We start from the raw sequence: 20,672 nt of genomic DNA on the forward strand, positions 1-20,672 counted from the left end.
AAAGAAAAAGAAAAAGAAAAAATAGTGGACATTTGCTTCCACAGAGTATTGTCTGACCCACCACGACTTTACTCATTTTCTATTAACAATCTGTTCTGCTAAGTGTTGGCTGTGCATAACACATGTTAAAAGCAATAATACTGATCCTTGACGTCAATTCAAAAAACGTATTTTTTGTGTTGCACAGTCACGGATAGGTGCCTGATTCTGTAAACAAAAGGGAAGCTATGATTTGGGATGATAAAATACACCTGGTAAAAATGTATTGTCGTGTGGCACCATACGGGCCCTGAGCAGCATCTTGCAATACTTTCTCACTGATTACCTCATGACGTAAGAGAAGGAGGCTGTTCAAGTCTGTTTCCAGATGATGGTATTGAGGTACCACAGCAGTGACCGTTAGAGTTGGTTTATCTTCTGTTCCCATGCAGCCTGAAAGCTAAGGATGGTTTTCACATTTTTAAATGGTTAAGGAGAAAATCAAAATAGAGTAATACTTCATGAAGCAACAACTATGTGAAGCTCAAATTCAAGTTTTCACTGATGCAGCTTTATTGGAAGACATCCATGTCTGCTTGGGTAAATATTGCCCATGGCTTTTCTCATATTACAATAGCATAGATAAGTAGTTGCCACAGTCCCATGATGCAGAAGGTATTTACTAACTGGATCCTTATATATACAAAAAAAAAAAAAAAAAAAAAAAAAGCTTTGTCAAACCCTGCTCTTAGAAGTTAAATGATTTCTGTAAATCACACAGTTTGTAGAGGAAACTTTGAATCCCAAAAGAACAGGCTAGTTCCTAGCCTGTTCTTTTGTTTTAAAACCGGGAGGGGGGTGGGGGGGAGCAGTATTTTTGCACGTTTGGAATCATTTTGTGGACTGCCAAGCTTTGAAGCTTCAATTTCAGTCATGAAAAGCTTCAATTATAGATGCATGAGAAGTGCCCCGTCTGCAGATGTAGCCTCTCGGGTGCTGCTGGCAGAGGCGGCTCTCTCATCCTTAATTAGACAGTACCATGCTTCTGTCCCAGCCAACCTCAAAGCTGAAGTGTGTCACCTGCAGGAAACTCGTTCCTCCCAACGGTGCACACTGAGGTTTGCTCTTAGCTCATGGCCTTTGTACTACTCATCAAGAGCATCACATATCTTGCCATTCTAAGGACAATCAAAATAACACAATGCCAGGAGAAAGAGAGATCTCTCTCACACGTGGTGCCTTAAAAGTGGCTTCTTATCGTCTTTCTGATGCTCAGGAACAATACCACCTCTGTGTATGCCACACACAAAGAATGCCTTGAAAACTCAAATCCTGTGTGTGCAGCAGAACAGTTCCCTTATACAGTGAGCTTGCGGCAATCTGGAAGAGAGCCATCTGTTCACAACAGGGAGTGGCTTGTCTGGAAGATTTAAACAGGAGCAAGATGGCCAATTTGAACAGTTTCCCAAATATTATTCTGTTGACTAATGACAGCCAGTTTTTTCTTATGAATTCCCAGAAAATTAAACACATCTATATTCAGTCATACACATATTTACATATGCAAGAATCCATATCATTTTTGAAACCCTTTAAGCTTTTAGAATAAGTGCTGAGAACCAAAATTTAATTTCTTGCAATATTTACCTAGAAAATACAGTATTTGATATCTTTCCCAATATTGCGTAGAGTATGAAGATCAATTTTCCATTACCCGTTAGGATACCATATGCTACGATGGCTCACATATGACAGTGATTAACAAATTTGTCAAGGAGAAGGGTAAACTACACATGCACTACAGTAAGAAAACTCTCAGAAAAACAGTTATAAGGTGGTTTATTTCATTTCTATTGTCATTGTTACTAATAAAAGACAATTGGAAATCTGCTAGACTTAATTCTCTACAAGGCTGTCAGGGTGACCTCTAACAAGGAGGTCACTAATACAGACTAGAAAGGGTGAGTAGACAGAAATGTTCTATGTGCCTTAGTTACATTTTTCACTAGGCCGATAATAGTGATCACTGGATGCTCTAAAAGCAATTTGTCATTTAGCCTGATATTGCAGGGTTTAGCTGTTTTCAAGGTTTTAATATTGAAATTATTTAAGATTTACAGAAAGTTGCAAATGTTTCTATAAACCCTTCACTCAGCGTGGTAGTGTGAATAGGTTTGGTCTCCATAGATTCATGTGTTTCAGTGCTTGACTGTAGGGAGTGGCTGTTAAGAGATATGGCCTTGTTGAAGTAGGTATGGCCTTGGAGCAAGTGTGCCAAGTGAGGTCTCTATGGTCAAGTGTGAGGTTTGGTCTTTTGCTATATATTGTAATGCTAATACTGCCGGGTGGTATGTGACCTTTCCCCTTAATTTAAAGCTGTTGGTTGAATAAAAATACCTATAGCCTATAGCTGGGCAGAAGAGCAGTAGTGGGGTTTCAGTTTTCAGGCTTGGGGTTTGAGGAGGACCATGAGGAGGAAGAGAGAGAGAGAGAGAGAGAGAGAGAGAGAGAGAGAGAGAGAGAAGGTTGAGAGAGGAGATGACACCATGGAGTAAGGGATTATGAGAACTGGCCATGAGGAATGTCCAATCAGAGTAAATGTGGCCTGGGAAGAACATGGCGAGTCAAATCTCAGGGTTATTGCCAGGGAAGCAGACGACATAGCATGGGGGTAGATATCTGCCCAGTTCTGGTGCTTTTATGACTTACGACAAATACAAAAGTTTTGTGTCTTTAATCTGGGAACTGAGTGATCTAAGGTGGGGTAGAAATTCCTGATTAATATTAAATATTTACTACAATACTCAGGCTCTACACAGATTTCAGTCTCTTCCTGGCTGCCTGCAGAAGACAATCTCCTCCTCTTGGTTGCCTTCAGATCAGTTCATACCTCCAGCACCACGTCTGCCTGGACACTGCCACGTTTTCCATGTTTAGGTTTGTCTCTTTGCCATTAACACAAATCCTTTATGGGCTTACTTTGTGGCTAGGTAATGTTCCCCTTGTCGTTAAACTTTCAAACTGTAAATGTGTGGGTGCTCTTGTACAAAACCGCTACAGTCTGATCAGCTTAGGGGTTGCCCTAAATGGGGTGACAGGAAATGAAGAAGCAACAGACACATATAGAGAAAAGCTGGCCTTGGGTGAGCCATGTACTCTGATGGAGACACATTACCAACAATAACCTGGAAACTCAGCTTGTGACCAAGGAGTCAGGGTTAGCTCATCTTGGAAGGAGAGCAATCATCGGCTGTAAATATCCTGAAGGAGAGGACCACAGTCAACATTTTCTGCATGGACAAGAAGAAGGTCTTGTCATTTCCCCCGAGCCTGACCTGAGGAAGGCATTGCCATCCCCATGGTCCTGAGGTGCTCATGTCAACAACACACACTCATTCAGAACTTCATCTGCTCCCCACACGATTAAACTGGAATCCTCATGGTTTATCCTGAAGCACAAATGGTATGAGCTTCATTGTGAGATTTTAAGTGAGCAGAAAGAAACCTGAACTGTTGTGTGGTACACTGCTGGTGGTAGGAAGTGCTTTCACCAATGCAAGAAGTAAGAGCTGGGAAAACATCAGAAGTGATGAGAGACTGGGGACAAGGACCAAAGTGATGTTAGTGGCTCCAGGGAAGGGGGAGCAACAGCATTGGAACAAAGTGTGAGGCATAGGCAGAAGAGGCTGGGCCCAGGTCACTGGGATGATCATGGCGTTGAAGGAAACGTGGAGAACACAGGACAGAGGGCAAGCGAGGGCAGGGAGCCCAGTGTGTACTGTGGACCTCAATGGGGAAATGTCCGCTCTTAAAAACAGAGACATCGAACTCAGAAAAGAAATTCAGTAAATGACTTGGCTTGGGAGCTGTCAAAGAATGAAGCTTTGGAGGTGAGCAAGCTCCTTTAGCAGGAGGAGAAAGCCACAAGAAAGAGAGCAGCAGGGACTTTCTAAAAATTACATGTCAACTGCACAGTGAGAGGCAGATGCTAAAGATTAACATGTCAACTGCAGAGTGAGAGACAGATGCTAAAGAAAGGAATGCAAACTTTCTATCCAGGTATGGTGGTCCTTGTCTGTAATCCCAGAGCCTGGGAAGCTGAGGCAGAAGGATTACCAGGAGTCCTGAAGTCAGTCTGTCCTAGTTTGTGACTTTCAAATCAGCCCTAAATACACCAAATAAAACAAAACCCAGCCTATGGGTCAAACAGAAGAATACATAGAACCCAATGACCTGGCTAAGGGTCCGCCCCTAAGAAAGTGGGTTCATTTAAGCCATGCTAAAGAGATGGGAGAAATAGCTACTCTTTGAATGAAGTAATATACTCTTCCTTCTCAGAATCCCCACCCCCCAGCACGGTACCCTCCAGGCTACCACAAGGTTGTGTTGAGTCTGCCCATATTTCTGAGTCGTTGTAAGACTTTCGTGGGGAGCCCTCCCCACTTTAGTCTCGAGAAGGCGATGCCCCAAAACCATGAATAAACCGTCTTGATGTAAAAACACGTGGTAGTTTAATGGCGGAGCTCCGGGCCGATGCGGACCTCACGCAGGAGGTAGAGGCTCCGACCACGTGGCTGGAAAGCTAGGGGTTTTTATAGGGGGAGGGGGAGGGGCTAGCAAGAATTGGCGCCATTACACATGATTGGTCCGTTTGAATGCCAACACATTTGCAGAGTGGTAAGCGTAAGTTAGCAGACCACCTGGTTAACTGACTCCAAACTACGTCAGGAATGTTTTGAACAAAGGCCTGCCTGGGCGTGTCCAGGCCTGTCTCACTGTGTTCTCCACCTCAGGCTTCCAAGCCCACAACTTTTTTCTCTGGACTTATTTGACTTAAGTTACATGAATCACAGGCCTTAAATTTCATTTCCCTTCATCCTGACTCAAAAAGTTTTCCTTTTCTGTGATTCTTTTGGATGCTGACCAGAGCTGAAGTATGTTTTTTTTTTCTTTCTAGTATTTGGATTTCCTTACTCTTTCTCTAAAGATCCCCTTCTAGCCTGCTATATGGCTGACCTCCATGCTAGCGTCACTCAAAATAGCATAGCTGTGTTACTTCTCTCTTCTCCTTTCTGTGAAGCTGTTGAGATTCTCAGCTTGTGTTGGAGAACCCTGCTGTTAAGGTTGGGGGGGGGGAGCATGGCTGGATGGCTCTCTGAGGTCAGTATCAAAGGGAGGACTCCCTTTCTCAGCGGGGCTTCCCTTTCTCTGCCTGACCTTGTCTGAAGAATGTCCTTGTGCAGAGCTGCATAACCCAGGACACAAGTCCAGCTCCAGTTTCCCAACATGATAATTAGGTACTGTTTTATCATGTCATAATAAAACAGTACCTGGAATGATAAAGTAGAATTGACCCACTGTAATGGTCTCCAGAAGTTCACCCGTCATACTCATGGTTGTATGAACCCTGCTCACCTCCTACTCCCTCTGTCCTCTAAGGCGGGTGGCAGATGTCCCTCCCCCACCCCCACCCCTACCCCCAGGAGACAGGAGACCAACAAGCTTGCCTGGCCCGATTGTTTTCTTTTAAACTCTAACGGAATTATCTTCAAGCTTCCCTTTGAAGTCCCTCCTCAGATTCTTTTAGGAACCCTAAGGGGGGACCCCAGTATCCCTGGTATCATAATGATACTATTAATTCCTACATTAGCACATCTGTTGGCTGGGCATGTGGCTCATTAGACGAATGAGCTCACTCAACACGCATGATATTCTGGGATCAATATCCAAAATTACACATGTAATAATGGTTATTAAACACAAGTGAGCTCACAGAAATAAGTTATCCCATTATCCAGCTCTCTCACAGCTTGCTTCTTGCCCTACCCTCTGTCTCCCTACCTAACCTGGCTAATTCCAGATCCTCAGAGGTGCTGTAATTTCATTTGACTAAGTTCACACTACCCTCACTTACATTCTGTCTTCCAAGGCCCTGGGGTCTCTGCATACACATCCATTTTAGTCCCATGTTAGAACAGACTAGAGATTAATTAACAAGTCTCTCCACGCCAACGTTCTCAGAGCATTCAGTGGGGACCCTTCCAAGTGAACCAGACTTGCAAAATTTAGATTCATTACACGCTCACTATGGCAGCCCCAGCAGCATAGCAAGTGACTGACCATGAAGAGAATATTAACATGCTTTCTTCCAAAACAGTAACTTTCATTAGCAAGTACCCTGAGTGTCTCCCTTTTAAACTCTAACAAAATTCTCTAATAGAATATAGGCCTGGCGACTCCCTGTCAGCTTGGCCAAGTACCCAGGAACCCACCACAGTTCAAAACTCTGCCTATCTAATCTCCTTTCCTTCGCCATCTTCTGCACCAGACTGAAGGCTTTCCTGCGCTATACCCTCTGTAGACCCCCGGCTTGCTTCTACATACTTCTCTTTCTGTTTTGATCTGTAAATCATTTCAGTAGTCAGTGCTTTTGCCATCATTCTCATGATGCATTCCTAACCAAGTTTTTATATTTTGTTCTTCTGCTGTGATAAAATATTCTGACTAAAGCCACTGAGGGGAGGAAAGAATTTGTTTAGCTTGCACTTCCAGGTCACAGGTCCTCTCTTTAAATAAGAACTCAAGGGAAAAACTTGAAGCAAGAAACCATGGAGAAATGCTCACCGTTGATGACATGGTACTGTGCTTCAAGGTATGGGCAGGTGGGCAGAGCCTAGTTACCCCCCCGACACACACACTCACACATACACACACACACACACACACACACACACGCTCACACACACTCTCTCTCTCTTCTGTTTTGCTAACTTTGGGTTTCACAAAACATTGTTCTGACCTCATTTGTTCTTCTGTGCAGTGTTCAATAGCTGAGCAGCTCCCCATGTGACAAGGTCCCTATGTGACCTTGTACCTACTGTGCCTGGGGTGACATCCAGAGATGTGTCGTCCTGGGAGACATTTTTATGATCACTTTCTTTGGTGTCACACCCTTATGATTTTAGTAAGTCGGTTCAAACTCACTTGGAACTCTGTATCTGGGAAACATCTCATTTTCCTTTAGAAAACTTCAATTTTCAAGTTTTTAAATTAGGCAGATAAAATGTTCAGATACGATACAGACTACCTATCACTTGGGTCATAAAGTAGCATAAGGGTGGTGGTATTGATTCAGATCTGCTTTCAAAAAGTTTACTTTCAAGGAGGCGCTCCACCCCCTACCCCTTACCCCACCCCCAGCCAATATCATCCTTGGCATAGATCTGGTTTTTTTTAAATTTATTTATTTATTATATTTAAGTACACTGTAGCTGTCTTCAGACACTCCAGAAGAGGGAGTCAGATCTTGTTACGGATGGTTGTGAGCCACCATGTGGTTGCTGGGATTTGAACTCCGGACCTTCGGAAGAGCAGTCGGGTGCTCTTACCCACTGAGCCATCTCTCCAGCCCAAGATCTGATTTTTAATAATATTTTAAATAAATGGCATCGTTGGGTATGACAAAGTATAATTGTTTTAACCTGTTTAAGTGGCCAGCTGTCGTGCTGGGAGAAAGCAAAGTGTCTCTTTTATAGGTTTTTCCACAGACGCATGCTTTCTACACTGTTCTCCAAGCCACTTGTCACTCTCATGAAGACTGGTTTAACTAAAAGCTGGGAGCTGTAACCGTTCGGCCCCCATCTCTGTGTGACCCGAATTCATGCAACTCTGTTCTGACCCTGTAGGCTCCTTCATATTCAAACATTAAATCTGGATAGTGCTTAAATATCCAACTTGCATAATTGCTGAGGACAAGCAGCTAATTCCACCTCCCCAGCTAATCTTACCTTTTGCTCCCGATACCAGACTTGACATGTTGTATAATGAAAAACACTGGAATACCAGAGCTGATCTCCGTAGTAAATGGTTGCAGAGATGATTTTCCTGTGTTTTGTTTGGACCCAACTTCAACCTGGAGGCCTTTGTGAATTCCAGCTAGGAGTTGCTGCATAACACGTTAGGTGTTTCAAATCCATCAGAGTGAATTAGTGCCAAGACATACAGATCCAATACTTCCAGTGTTACTTGCCAAGTCCTTGCACGGCCTTAGGATTAGTCTGGCTTCAAGTGCATAAAGACAGACACACAGAAAATCTGAGAGTATGAGGTCTCTGTCCTCTGCTGGAGAAGCCATGGCTCCTTGGAAGGTTAGTATGCATCAAGGAGACAGGGTTAGCTAATCTTGGGAGGAGGACTCTATAAGGGACTAGTCTCCAGGATGTAAGTATCTGGGGGAGAGGGCTATAATGGGCGTTTTCTGCACACTCTGTCAACATTTGCACTCAGAGAGGAGGAAGGCTTTGTCACCCCTCCCAGCCTCGAAGGCGGGTGGGGGCAGGGAGAGATCGAGAAGGTATTTTCAGTTTCTAATGTGTCTGAGGCTTTGGTCATGTCAACAACACGCATCCAGTTAAGAGTTCACATACTCTGTTCCCCACAATTTCCAGCATTTCACTGCATAACTTTGAGGTTTCATTTTGCTAATATAGCTTCTGACTCTGTATTTTGCTGAATTCCAAATACTTTTCTATGGGCCAAGTTAGGTGGTGCATGCATTTTTAAAAAAAAAAAAAAAAAAAAATTCAAGAACTCAGTAGGCAGAGGCAAGTAGATCTCCGCAAGTTTAAAGCCAGTCAGGTTTACATAGTAAGTGCCAGGCTAGCCAAGCCTACATACTGAGATGCTGTCTCAAAACACAAACAAAACCAAATACTCTTCCAGTGAAGCAGGCAGTAAGGACTTAAGGAGAAGGAAAAAAAATCTGGCCTACAGAATTGTTGAGGTCTGGCATTTTTCATTTAGTTGCTATGGTGGTCTGTTGTTGATATGTTCCTGTAACTTCATAATAACGTTAGGTACCACTTAGTGTGTGGCATGTGCAGCGCCTCTGAGCACCTTACAAGGTAGACGTTCGCTGCTGGACTGTAGGTTCTTGATGAGAATCCTCTTTCTTGGTCATCAGCACCATTCCAAGGCGATGTGCGCATGCTCAGGTCCTCACCTATTTGCCCCGTGTGAATGTATCTGGCTCCCACTTCAGTGGAGCATTGAGAGCTATAACCCGTGCGACTGAAACGGAAGATGCCTGAGACTTAGAAAGAAATCATTGCGGGAAACCAAGGGCACAGAGATGTATCACACTGTGAGAAGATGCAGCAAGAGCATTTCTTGTAGCATACACAATGCACACAGCATGAGAGCAGCTATTAAAAAAAACAACCACAAACAGAGAATGTTTGTGGAAAACAGCTAAAATAACAACAGAGGCGGGGAGGTGCTCGGATCCCTCGTGTGCAGAGCATAATTACCAGAGAAAAGACTCTGGGGCTAAGAGAAAGAACCCGCGGCGCAGTTCAGACTTCAGATTCCAAAGTGAGATCTCTCCAGGCCTCATCCCTATTATGGTATCCACAAAAGCTCTCTCAGTACAGTCAGTGGTCCCTTCTCTTCCATTTCCCCACCAACTGGGGGGGACGGGGAAGCTAAACAAGGCTGCCATGCCCATCCCCCATCAGTGAATTTTATAAAACTGAATGTGGAAGACGAGAGATCCAGAGTCAGTTCTTAGCCTAAGATACGTATTTATTTCTAATGCCTTAACATAACTTGTGACTTGTGCGCATGTGTGATTAATCACGAATATTAAATTATCATATTGCCCTTGAAATATAAACCTGCCCAAGGCCAGGCTTTTAGAATTAACCAGAGTGAAAATAAAGCAATAACCCCCTGAAGAGATGCCAAGGGGTCATCTGACATAGTCGTATACTACTGTTAGGGAGTTTTGAAGCCCCTATTTCACAGATAGGTTTACCTAACAGATTTAGAATTCCTCTTTGATATTGAAAGAATAATCGTTTTTAAATGGGGTCTATCAGTTACTTACTTCTTGTGTTGCTTTGATGAAATAGCTCATCAAAGGAACTTAAGACAGAAAAAGGATTATTGTGGCTCAGAGTTCAAGGTTCTGTGACAGGGAAGATGTGGGGAAAGCCTATCGGCTGGGGCAGGAGGCCGGCCTCCTGCATCCACACTCAAGAAGCAACAAGAGTGAATATGAAGTTGGTGGGGCTATAAAACATTAAGGCTCTCTCTCAGTGATACCCTGCCCCCTAAAGGTTCTACGACATTCTCACAGCACTACCAGACAGAGACCAAGGTTTCAAACACACGAGTTCTTAACATAGCATCACTGAGACACGTGGGAAGCCTATGACACTCTGCCTTACGGTGGTCGTCTTGAGAGCATCAAGTCCTAGAGGTCAATGACTGCGTTTTGCCGATTGCTTGTCTTAGTTTGGTTTCTATTGCTGCAATAACAGGGTGAGTGAGAGCAACTTGGAGAGGAAGGGTTTATTTAGCTTATAGCATATAGTCCATCACTGTAGGAAGTCAGGGCAGGAACTTAACACAGGAAGCTGGAGGCAGAAGCTGAAGTGTAGGTTATAGAGGGACACTGCCTGCTGGATCACTTGTACAGGCAGTGGTGGCACCACCCACAGTGAGCTGAGCCCTCATACGTCAATCATTAATCAAGAAAATACCCCATAGGTGTGGGAAGCCGTGATCCCTGTTTAACCTGAGCCTGCTGATCCTGTGCTGTCCACCTGATGACTCACTGGCCTCCCTGGCTGAACTCTGACCGGATCCAGGAGAAGGGGAAGGGATTAGGTCAGAGGACTGATGAAAACAGGATGTGCCAGGGGAGGGGGGGATGTTGTTTTGAAGGAGCTCAGAGGACTGATGAAAACAGGATATGCCCTAGGGGGGAGGGAGGAGAAGGCTGGTTTTGAAAGAGCTGTTTTGGAAGGGAGTTCAGATGAAGAAAGCAGTTGGAGAAAGCAGTTGAAGAAGTTCAGTTGAAGAAAGCTGTTTGAGAAAGAAGCTGCTTGAAAACCAGCCTTGGTGTGTGTGTTGTTTTTTTTCCTGTCTCTGCCGGTCGGAGTTTGGGGTTTGTGGCATCTGGTGGCCCGTATGGGGAAGAAAAGAAGAAAAGGCATCTGGTGCCCCGTGTGAGGAAGCTGAACAGGGCATCTGGTGAAGAAAGAAGAAGAAAAGAAGAAAAGGCCAAGAAAGAAGCAGAAAAGAAAGAAAAAGCAGAAGCCAGGTGAAGGGAACAGGAAGATTAGAAGCTGTTCGGTTGGCGAAGAAGAAAGAAGAGGAAGAAGTTAGAAAAAGGAAAGGCAGAAACTTCGGAACTCGTGGAATTAGAAGCTGTTCTGTTGGCTAAGATGAAAGAAGAAAGAAAGAAGAGGAAGAATTTAGGCAGCAAGCATTGTTGGCCAAGAAGGCAGAAACTTTGGAACTTGTGCAAGAGCTGGAACAAGAAAAAGGAGCTAAGGGGCAGTTCTGTGGTAAGAATTAATCTAGCACTAGGAAAAGGCTCCCCGGTGGAGGGACGAAGAGATTCCCAGTATAGGGACAAAGTTAAAAGTAAAAAAGTAAAAATTAATCTAGTGCTAGGAAGAGGCTCCCCGGTGGATGGACGAAATTAAGCTCCTGGGTTACGGGACAGAGTTAAAGTTCCTGGCACAGGGACAAAGTTAAGCGAGGAAGTGAGGTTCCAAGTTAGACTCCCGGCACAGGGACGAAATTAAGCGAGGTTCAGAGTTAGGCTCCCGGTATAGGGACAAGTTAAGTGAAGAAATAAGAATTAATCTATCACTAGGAAGAGGCTCCCCAGTGGAGGGACGAAGAGGATCCTGGTATAGGGACAAAACTAAGTTCCCAGGTTATGGGACAAATTTAGAATTCACATATAGGGACGAAATTAAAAGTGAGGAGATTGCTTCAAAAATGAAAGTAAGAGTGCTGTTGGTGCAGCTGTTGGCAGTTTGGATGCTGCCGAGTTAGAAAAGTTTTCCTGTGACCAGGCTGGGCATTTTAAAAGAGATTGTCCTAATCACCCGAAATACAGATTTGGTAACCACAGGGATGCATATATACCCATATCCTTGTGGGGTAGATGTGGAAGGAGGTGCCCCATGAGTTCATCTGTTCCCTTCTCAATCTGCACAAGCAATAGAATTACATGCTGTCCTACAAGTGTTCCTAGAAACTAAGGAGGCCTTTAATTTGATTTTGGATAGCCAGTATGTGGTCCAAGCAGTTCAACAATTGGAAAATGTAGGGTTAATTAAGGCAACATCCACTGTTTTCGACACTTGGTTCATGGCCTGCGCTACAATCACCAGGGACAAGGCATTGTGGAAAGAGCAAATGCGACTTTAAAATATGCTTTAATTAAACAAAAAGGGGGGATGGGAGTAAGTCCCCCAAAGATAAATTATTCTTAAATTTTAAAATTTGGATGTTGATGGCTGTTGTGCTGCGGATCGTCATTGCTCTCCACATGTTGCTAAATCTGTGTCTGTCCTATGGAAGGACATCCTTACTGGAGAATGGAAAGGCCCTGATCAGGTTTTAGTATGGACACGGGGAGCAGTGTGCATCTTTCTATAGGATCGAGAAAATCCCCTTTGGGTGCCAGAATGCTTGACACGACTGTGGAGAGAGAAATCTACCGATAAGTACGGTGATGGCTCAGGAGAGAGAGTTATGGGGAATAGTGAAGGCCCTTCCCCTACCACTTTCTTTTTTCCATCTTTTCAAAAGAATGTAAGCTTTGACTAACAGAACAACTTCTTCTCCTGTGGACTGGGCACAGGAGACTTCCAGACTCCATATGCTGGTGTCTGAGTGTAATGAACATGTGGCTATTTTTTCTCATGCATCCTGTCTAGAGAGAAATGTTTTACAGGATCCCTTTGACATCTTTCCTTAGGAAGAGAACAACATGACCACTGCAAAACAATCACTGGCCAACATGCTTGATTAATAATAAGATCTAATTCTGGGGCTTAGCAGGGTAAGGTGCATAGCTATACCAATTACATTTCATTTGACTATTGTGTCATGGAGAACAAAACTAATTAAGGCTTAAGTAAGGAAGAAAATTCCCCACACAAAAATATGCTATCTATTGACTTTAAACAATACCTTGTTTAGCTTATGAATCTGATGATAACTGAGTGATTCTTCTGGGCTAGATTTGTATGATTACCAGTTGACTCACCTGCAGGTCGTACTTACTGGAAGAACATGAGCTTTATCTACCCAATTCTCAAATGGAGAGGTAGACTGGGTCACCTTTATCCATGTCTGAAGTAGACTAGACAGGGGTCATTCACAGAGAAAGGCCCTAAAGAACAAGCAGAAACAGACAGCCTGCCTATTATGGTACAACAGCCTCTCCATGTATTATTTGTCTGAGATCAGAAGGCAGTCCCCGAAGTTCTGATTCCCCCTGAGAGAGGAAGCCTAGTCTGGAAACCAGTCCTACAGGACAGAGCTGTGGTATTCCTCTCCATAAGGATGGTAAGAGTGTAAATCCAAAAGCATCATGCTAGCACATATGCCAAGGAGAAGGCACTGGGTGATTAAGGTCTTTGCTTTCTCTTCAGACCTATCAGTAGTTGAATCTGACAGGTAAAGGATATAGTTCTTTTTTTTTTTTTAAAGAAGACATTTGTTTTTATTTTATGAGCATGAGTGTCTGTGAACTACCTGGGTACAGTACCTCTCAAGTGCAGAAGAGGCTTATGGAACTGGACTTACAAGTGGTCATGAGCCACCATGTGAATGGTGAGATTTGAACCCACGTCCTCTGGAAGAGCAACCAGTGCCTTAACCACCAAGCCAACTCTACAGCCCCCACATGACTCTATTCTTCAGTGGGCGTTCTTGCCTTGCGCTCACCCAGAACTGCTTCTGCAAAGCGCACCCACTGTGCATGAGAACCACACAGCTCCTATAGGCACCCTGCTACTCCATCCTCTGCAAGACCACAGTTGGCTAGGTTTTATATTCACGTTTTTGCTCTTCTCTATGCACTCATGTCACTGACTTGGATTCTAAATTCCAGCAGAGCAGAGAATGAGGCTGTGTATAAAAAAAAAAAGGATTATTTTTAATATACATGTAAGTAGTAGCTTACAAATAAGTCTGGTGACTATATCTATTGACCTTATGCTAGTCTCTAGTAACCTCATAGAGAAACTAAGATTTATTTCAAGCTGCACTTCCTATGCTAATCTGGCTACCTCCCAGACATGACCCCAGTATACTTGCTTCTCATGATTGGTCTGGCTCTTTGGGGTTCAGGTGTGTTTCTCTGGACCCCTTCCTCATGGCTTTAACCCCTCCATCCTCCTGGCTGATATCTACCTCTCTCTCTCTCTCTCTTTCTCTCTCTCTCTCTCTCTCTCTCTCTCTCTCTCTCTCTCTCTCTCTCTCTCCCCTGCCCCAGCAGGTCGAAGCTTCCACGCTTCCACACTGTTCTCTCTTTTGCCCAAACATTGGGTGATCAGCTTTTATTGGCAAGGCAGAGAGTAAATGGTAAGAGTTGTTTACACAAACTTGAGACAGGAGATTATTAATATAAGCATTTATAATGCCATGTCCGGATTGAAACGAGATATGAAGGTAGATGTAGAGGAGTGGTTCTGACGCTTCTTTGCTTTAATCGGGAATCTGGGAATGTTGACACTGAAGGTCCTTGTCCCTGACTGGCTCTTGATCAATCAATAAAGATGCCAGCCACTAGTGGTTGGGTAGAAAGAAAGAGGCGGGTCTTCCAGGTTTCCACAGGCTAAGAGAGAGGAGGAAGAGGAGGAGAATCGAGACACTTGGAGGAGAGAGATGGAACAGACTCAGAGCTGTAGGGGAGATCTGCCAAAATGTAGGCAGAAAGGGAAAGTGTCCCATAGAAGGGCAGCCCGAAATGGTGTGGGCAGGAAGATGAATGGGGTTCAGAGAAGGAAACTAGACAACTAAACTGAGGGAAAATTTAGAGGTCTTGAGCTAGGACTAAAGGGGAATGCTAGCTGTGGGAGGCTTAGAAGAACCCAGCCATTGAGCCAGTAAGGCAGGTTAAAAATGAGCTGGTATGTGTATATCTTCCATGCGCAGATCCAAATAGCAACTGGGGAGGTGAGATGGGAGCCCAAAACAGTGTAGCAAAAACTCACTGCTACTGGTAGGGGAATCAGTATTTGAATACCACAAGGACAACCTTTACACAGTGCCAGAAAACATTTTGCCTACAAGGCTGGGTGCCTGTCACATTAAACATTCAAGTAAAGAAACCCTTAGGTTCAATCACACACTTCACAGATTAAGATGACCATAAGAAAGGATGCTGAAATCTGCAGCCTGATGTCATCACAAGTGTTTGTACAAGCCAGAATTCCTTTGTTTGTGTTTAATACTTAAGTATGCTTAAATTGACACATAATAATCATACCTCTTTATGGTTTGGGAATTGGAATTTTTTATAGGGGAATCATAAATTTAGGTGGGAAATAATTACACTTATTTTTCCCAAACTCCACCTGAAATTTAATAGTTTCTTCAATTATTAATTCAGGTCACAAGACAGAAATACATGGAACTTTGTTATCCGTAAAAATCACTGAGGTCATAACATTTTAGGGTCGTAGATAATGTAAAATACTGTTTTAACTCATCTCTAATTCAAAATTATAGAAGATTTGGTATCTAATTTATACAGCTCCAGGGCTAATGCTTGACTAAATGCTGCACTCCAGCCTCGTCAAGCTGACAGGTGGAACCATCACTTCCTCCCAGTGTGTTTGCTCCAGCTTCTCCTGTCCCCTGGCCTGAAATGTTCCACTCTCTGGTCCCTGCTTCTCATCATCTATCATTCAGATTTTTTTTTTTTATCTGCTAAACAGAACAAAGCCGTGTATCTCTGGACTCAGGGGTCTTTGTGCTCTGGAGCATGGCAAACTGATGCAGACGTGGCTTCCCAAAGGTTGGGAAGTGTTTGCACTACTCTCTTTGAGAAACGCAGAACATTTGCCTTGTCAGCCTTTTAGCCACCACTAGGTGGAGACTCTCTCCCCTTGTCTCCCTTCGTGCTGTGTGAGGGAGAGAGGGTAGGATTGAAGTCCGAGTGGGTTTCAGCATTCAGAATCTTCTTTCCTAAAAAGCTGTTCTTACCACAAGGCTGTCTCTCTTTCTACATTTATTTACCGCTTATGGCTGAGTTTTGGAGTGGTGTTAAATGGGAGCGGGGACTATTGCTCTGTTCCGTTTCTGTAGCTCCTGAACCTCAAACAGTATCTGTTGTGGTCATAGGAGCTTAATAGTCGCTGCCTGATACACAGACTCATTTTTTTTGAAGTTTATTTATTGTTATTATTTTCATATTTTTCTTTTTATTTTATGTGTGTAAGTATTCTGCCCACATGCATGCTTACATCTCGTGTTCACTTCTGGTGTCTGTGCAGGCCGGAAAAAGGCATCTAATCCCCTGGAACTAAGTTACTGACGGTTGTAAGCCACAATATAGATGCTGAGAAACAAATCCAAGTCTCTGCGAGAGCAACCCGTGCTCTTAAGGCACTGAGCCATCTCCAGACCCAGGCTAAAGCCTTATTCGGAAATGTAATTCCTAAAAGATCTGCTTTGTTTTAAATTATGCATGTGCATGAGGTATGTGCATGTGAATGCGGATGCCATTCACAATGCAGAGACCAGATGTACTGGATCCCCTCTGGAGCTGAGTTATAGGCAGTTGTGAGTCATGCAGTGTGAGTACTGGCCCTGATCACATCACAGCAGCACCCAAAGATGCTCTCAACATCATTGTCCTCCTTCGGTTCCTTGCTTCCTCCTCCTCTGTTTTATTTTTCATCTGCTTCATGTGTGTGTTACATGCATGTACTATAGTTTATATTAACTCACCATCTGTGGTGGGCATTCAGATCTGCTTCTAGTATTTTGCCATTACAAATAATGCTCCACAGAATTATCTGTTGTGGGTTTTTTTTTTCTTTCATAGTTTTGCATCTTTAGGATTAATTCCTTGGGCTGGGAATTCTTGATTTAAATGCATATGTGGTTTTTATAGATGTTCTCCATTTTCCCTTGTTGGGAGTTATGCCCGCTTATCCTTCCTCAGAGACTGAGAGTGCTCGTGTATGTTACTCAGTCTTTGGAATATTTGTTAATCTCATAGGACAGAAACAGTCTAGTTCAGAATTTCTCAACCTGTAGGTTGTGACCCTTTTGGGGGTCAAATGACCCTTTCACAGGGGTTGCCTAAGACTATAGGAAAACACAGATATCTACATTATTATTCATAGCAGTTAAAAATACAGTTATGAACTAATAATGAAATGATTTTATGGTCAGGGGTCATCACAACATGAGGGACTGTGTTAAAGGGCCAAAGCATTAGGAAGGTTAAGAAAGATTGGTCTAATTTTTAGTGAAGGTTTGATTTCTTTCCGTATTTAGCTCTTCTGTAATCTCTTCTGTAGATTCTTGCTTTGTGTGACTACAGAAGACAAGCTGACGTTTCCCCTCCCCGATCTGTCTATCCTGTATAGGGTGGTCCCAACATCCCACCCCTTCCCTCCCTTCCCTCCACTGTGCTGCAGTAATGCTGGCCTTCTTCCTGCTCCTCAAACTCCAGGTGTCAGCCAGGCTTCTGCAGAGAAACAGAGTCTATATCATACTCATCTTGACAGCAACTACAGGATGGCTCTTCAAAAGTAAACTTACTAAATGGATCTACAGAGAGACACAGATCATTGTACATGGGTTTATTAATGTAGGAATGTCTGTCTATAAATGTGCATATGGCCACATATTTCTTTCTATCTTCATCAGACAGTTGATTGACAGATAAATACATAAACAAGAATTTTTTTTTTGAGAGAGAGAATTTAGTTCATGCAGCTGTGAGCAGATACGTTTGAAATCCCCAAGTAGGCTTGCAGCTGGGAACTCCAGAAGGATCATTAATGCTGCAGTATGAAAGCAGGATTTCATCTCCTTGGGAAAACCCTGGCTTTGTTCTTATGTAATAGCATGAGGCCCGACTACAGTATAGTTGATAATCTGTCAGTCACCCGATTAAGGGTGGCAATCTACAATACCAGCATGTCCTAGGAAATACATGGAATACAAATAATAGCTGGATAATGATAAAATGAAAACCTTTATATAAGAAAGAAGGGAGAAGGGAAGTGTGTGCTTATTTTCTATTATTATTATTATTATTATTATCATTATTTTAAATTTATTTTAATTTTGTTTACTTGTTTGTTTTACATTCTACTCACTGCCCCACTCCCGGTCACCACCTCCCACAATCCTTCCCTCCTTCCCCGTTCCCCCTCCCCTTTTTTCTTCTCTGAGTGAGTGGGGCCTCACCTGGGTATCCCCCCATCCTGGAACTTCAAGTCTCTGTGAGTCTAGTTGCCTCCTCTCCCACTGAATCCAGACAAGGCAGCCCAGCTAGAAGACCATATCCCATGGACAAAACAGCTGTGGGGATAGCCCCCACTCCAGTTGTTTAGGACCTACATGAAGACCAAGCTGCACATCTGCTACATATGTGTGGTGAGGCCTAGGTCCAGCCTGTGTATGTTCTTTGATTGGTGGTTCAGATACTGAGAGCCCCCAAGAAAGAGGAGAGACTGAAAGCATGTGCTTATTTAAAAAAATATACAAATTTTGGTCTTAAAAAAGCAGGAACTGAGAAAGGGACCTGGACAGAAGTATATTCTGGATTAAGCCTGATCAGATCCAGGCATCACAAAGCAAGGGCAGGTGACCCAGTATCCCCCAGGCCCATCAACATTGTGTGTCCCCCTGAAACCCCTACCTCCAGTGAAGGGCAAGGGAAAAACCTCTACTTGGTTTAGATACAGGTCTGCCAGGGTAAGCTGAGGTGAATGGCAGCTGCACACAGGTTCATTCACACGTGGCCTTAGCTGTGATAAGGGACAGGTGTCTCAATGGGTTGAACCCTCAGAGATTGGGAGGTCTGGGAGAGAAGTCTGTGTTTGGATGTAGAGAAACTCACACTAAGTGCCAAGCCTCCCCCCTATTCAAATCACAACTTATTCACTAATAGCATTTGATGCAGAGGACAATCTAAAGTGATTTGACCAGAAGATATCTGCTGGTCTTTTTTACCTCTGAACTAAAACTGGTAACAATAGCACAAATGTGAGCATACAGTTATGATATAAAAATATGTTAGGGATGGGAGCATAGCTCGGTAGTAGAGAGCACATGCCTAGTGGTGTGTAGTTCTGGGTTTGACCGTTTGATGGCTCACCTGGCCTCATGCTTAAATGGCTTTCTTATGCAGCCCAGCACCATCTGCCCAGGTGCCGTGCATGGTGGGGTAGGTCCTCCATCAGTTAACAGTCACAGCACAGTCTACCTTAACTGCTTTTCCATTGCTGTGAGAAAGCCACCATGCCCAAGGCAACTTATAAAAGAAAGGGCTTACTTGAGGCCTCCATTTTCAGAGAGATAGGAATCTATCACCATCCCGACAGAGAATATGGCAGCAGTAACCTTTAAACTGAAACAAGCCCTTTTCTCCTGTAAGTTGCTTTTAGTTGGGGTGTTGTATCACAGCAAAGAGACCAGAGCACTAGAAGAAATTATGTTTCTGCAAGGAGCATAACTGTTTCCCAAATTTTGATTTTTTTAAATATAAATCTCCAGTAGTAGGACCAAGGCTCCTCATGGAACTATATGAGACTATAATATATTTCTTTTTATTGAAGGAAAGGATTGGAAAGATCATATCTTTAAGGAATTCCTACTGACCAACTTAGGGCAATTCGAGGCCAGAACAAAGATGAAAAAGAATTACAGCATATTGAATAAAAGATGATCATAGCTAGGTGTAGAAGCTCATACCTGTAATTCTGAGGCTGGAGGATTGCTGTGATTTTGAGGCTAGCTTTGCCTACAAGGTGAGTTTGAGGCCAAAGTGAGCTAAAGAGTGGGGCCTCTCCTTACATTATCACCATTACCACCATCATGGCTAAGCCTATTTAGCCCATTAGTAAGTGTATGTAAGTGTGTGTGTGTGTGTGTGTGTGTGTGTGTGTGTGTGTGTGTTGCTGCATGTGTATCCACAGCATGTGCCGTGGCATGTGTGAAGGCCAGAGAACAACTTGGTACAGTCAGTCCACTCCTTTTCCCTGTGTGTGGATTCTAAGGATCTGACTCAGGCTGTCAGGCTTGTGTGGTGAGGGCTACCTGCTGTGTCACCTCACCGGCTCTGTGGAAGGAAGCCAGCTAACAGATTCTGTAGAAAAGATAAATAGAAAAATTATCACTCGAAGCCACTAATTAATATAGGTGAGACTCCTTTAACAGTGGGTAAAGCTTTTCTGGGGAAATATGATATTCACATCATTTCCAAATACCACCTTGCGGATAACACATTCATTACAGAAGATTAAAAATCTTGTATTTTTTAATAAGGTGATAGTGGTCACCATCATAACCAAGTGATAACAAAGTATTACCTCCTCCCACCCCAGTCTCTGTGATATAAATTAACATATATTACCTATGTTATTCTCTTGCCAGAACGTTCAGCCTGAATCCATAATTAGGAAATAATAAGATAAGTGTAGATTATAGGATACGTTTCACTACACCAAACTTTCCAAATTGTCATCCAAAGTCAAAGAAAAGGTAAGAAAACTCTTCTACATTAAAGAAGAGGAAAGAATTCTGGGATATGGCTCAGTTGGTGAAGTGTAAGCATGGTTGCATGAGTTCAACACTCAGAGCCTATGTTAAACTAGAAACGTCTCTATATTGCTTCCAATGGAGGAAACACT

The 20,672-nt window shown here is 43.3% G+C and overlaps 1 pseudogene; it reads right to left on the bottom strand.

Moving 5' to 3' along the window:
- LOC110320276 overlaps positions 1-20,672 on the bottom strand; it is a 32,635-nt pseudogene that overhangs the window by 2,836 nt on the left and 9,127 nt on the right.

The sequence above is a fragment of the Mus pahari genome, chromosome 4 (assembly GCF_900095145.1).
Source record: "Mus pahari chromosome 4, PAHARI_EIJ_v1.1, whole genome shotgun sequence".
NCBI lineage: Eukaryota > Metazoa > Chordata > Mammalia > Rodentia > Muridae > Mus > Mus pahari.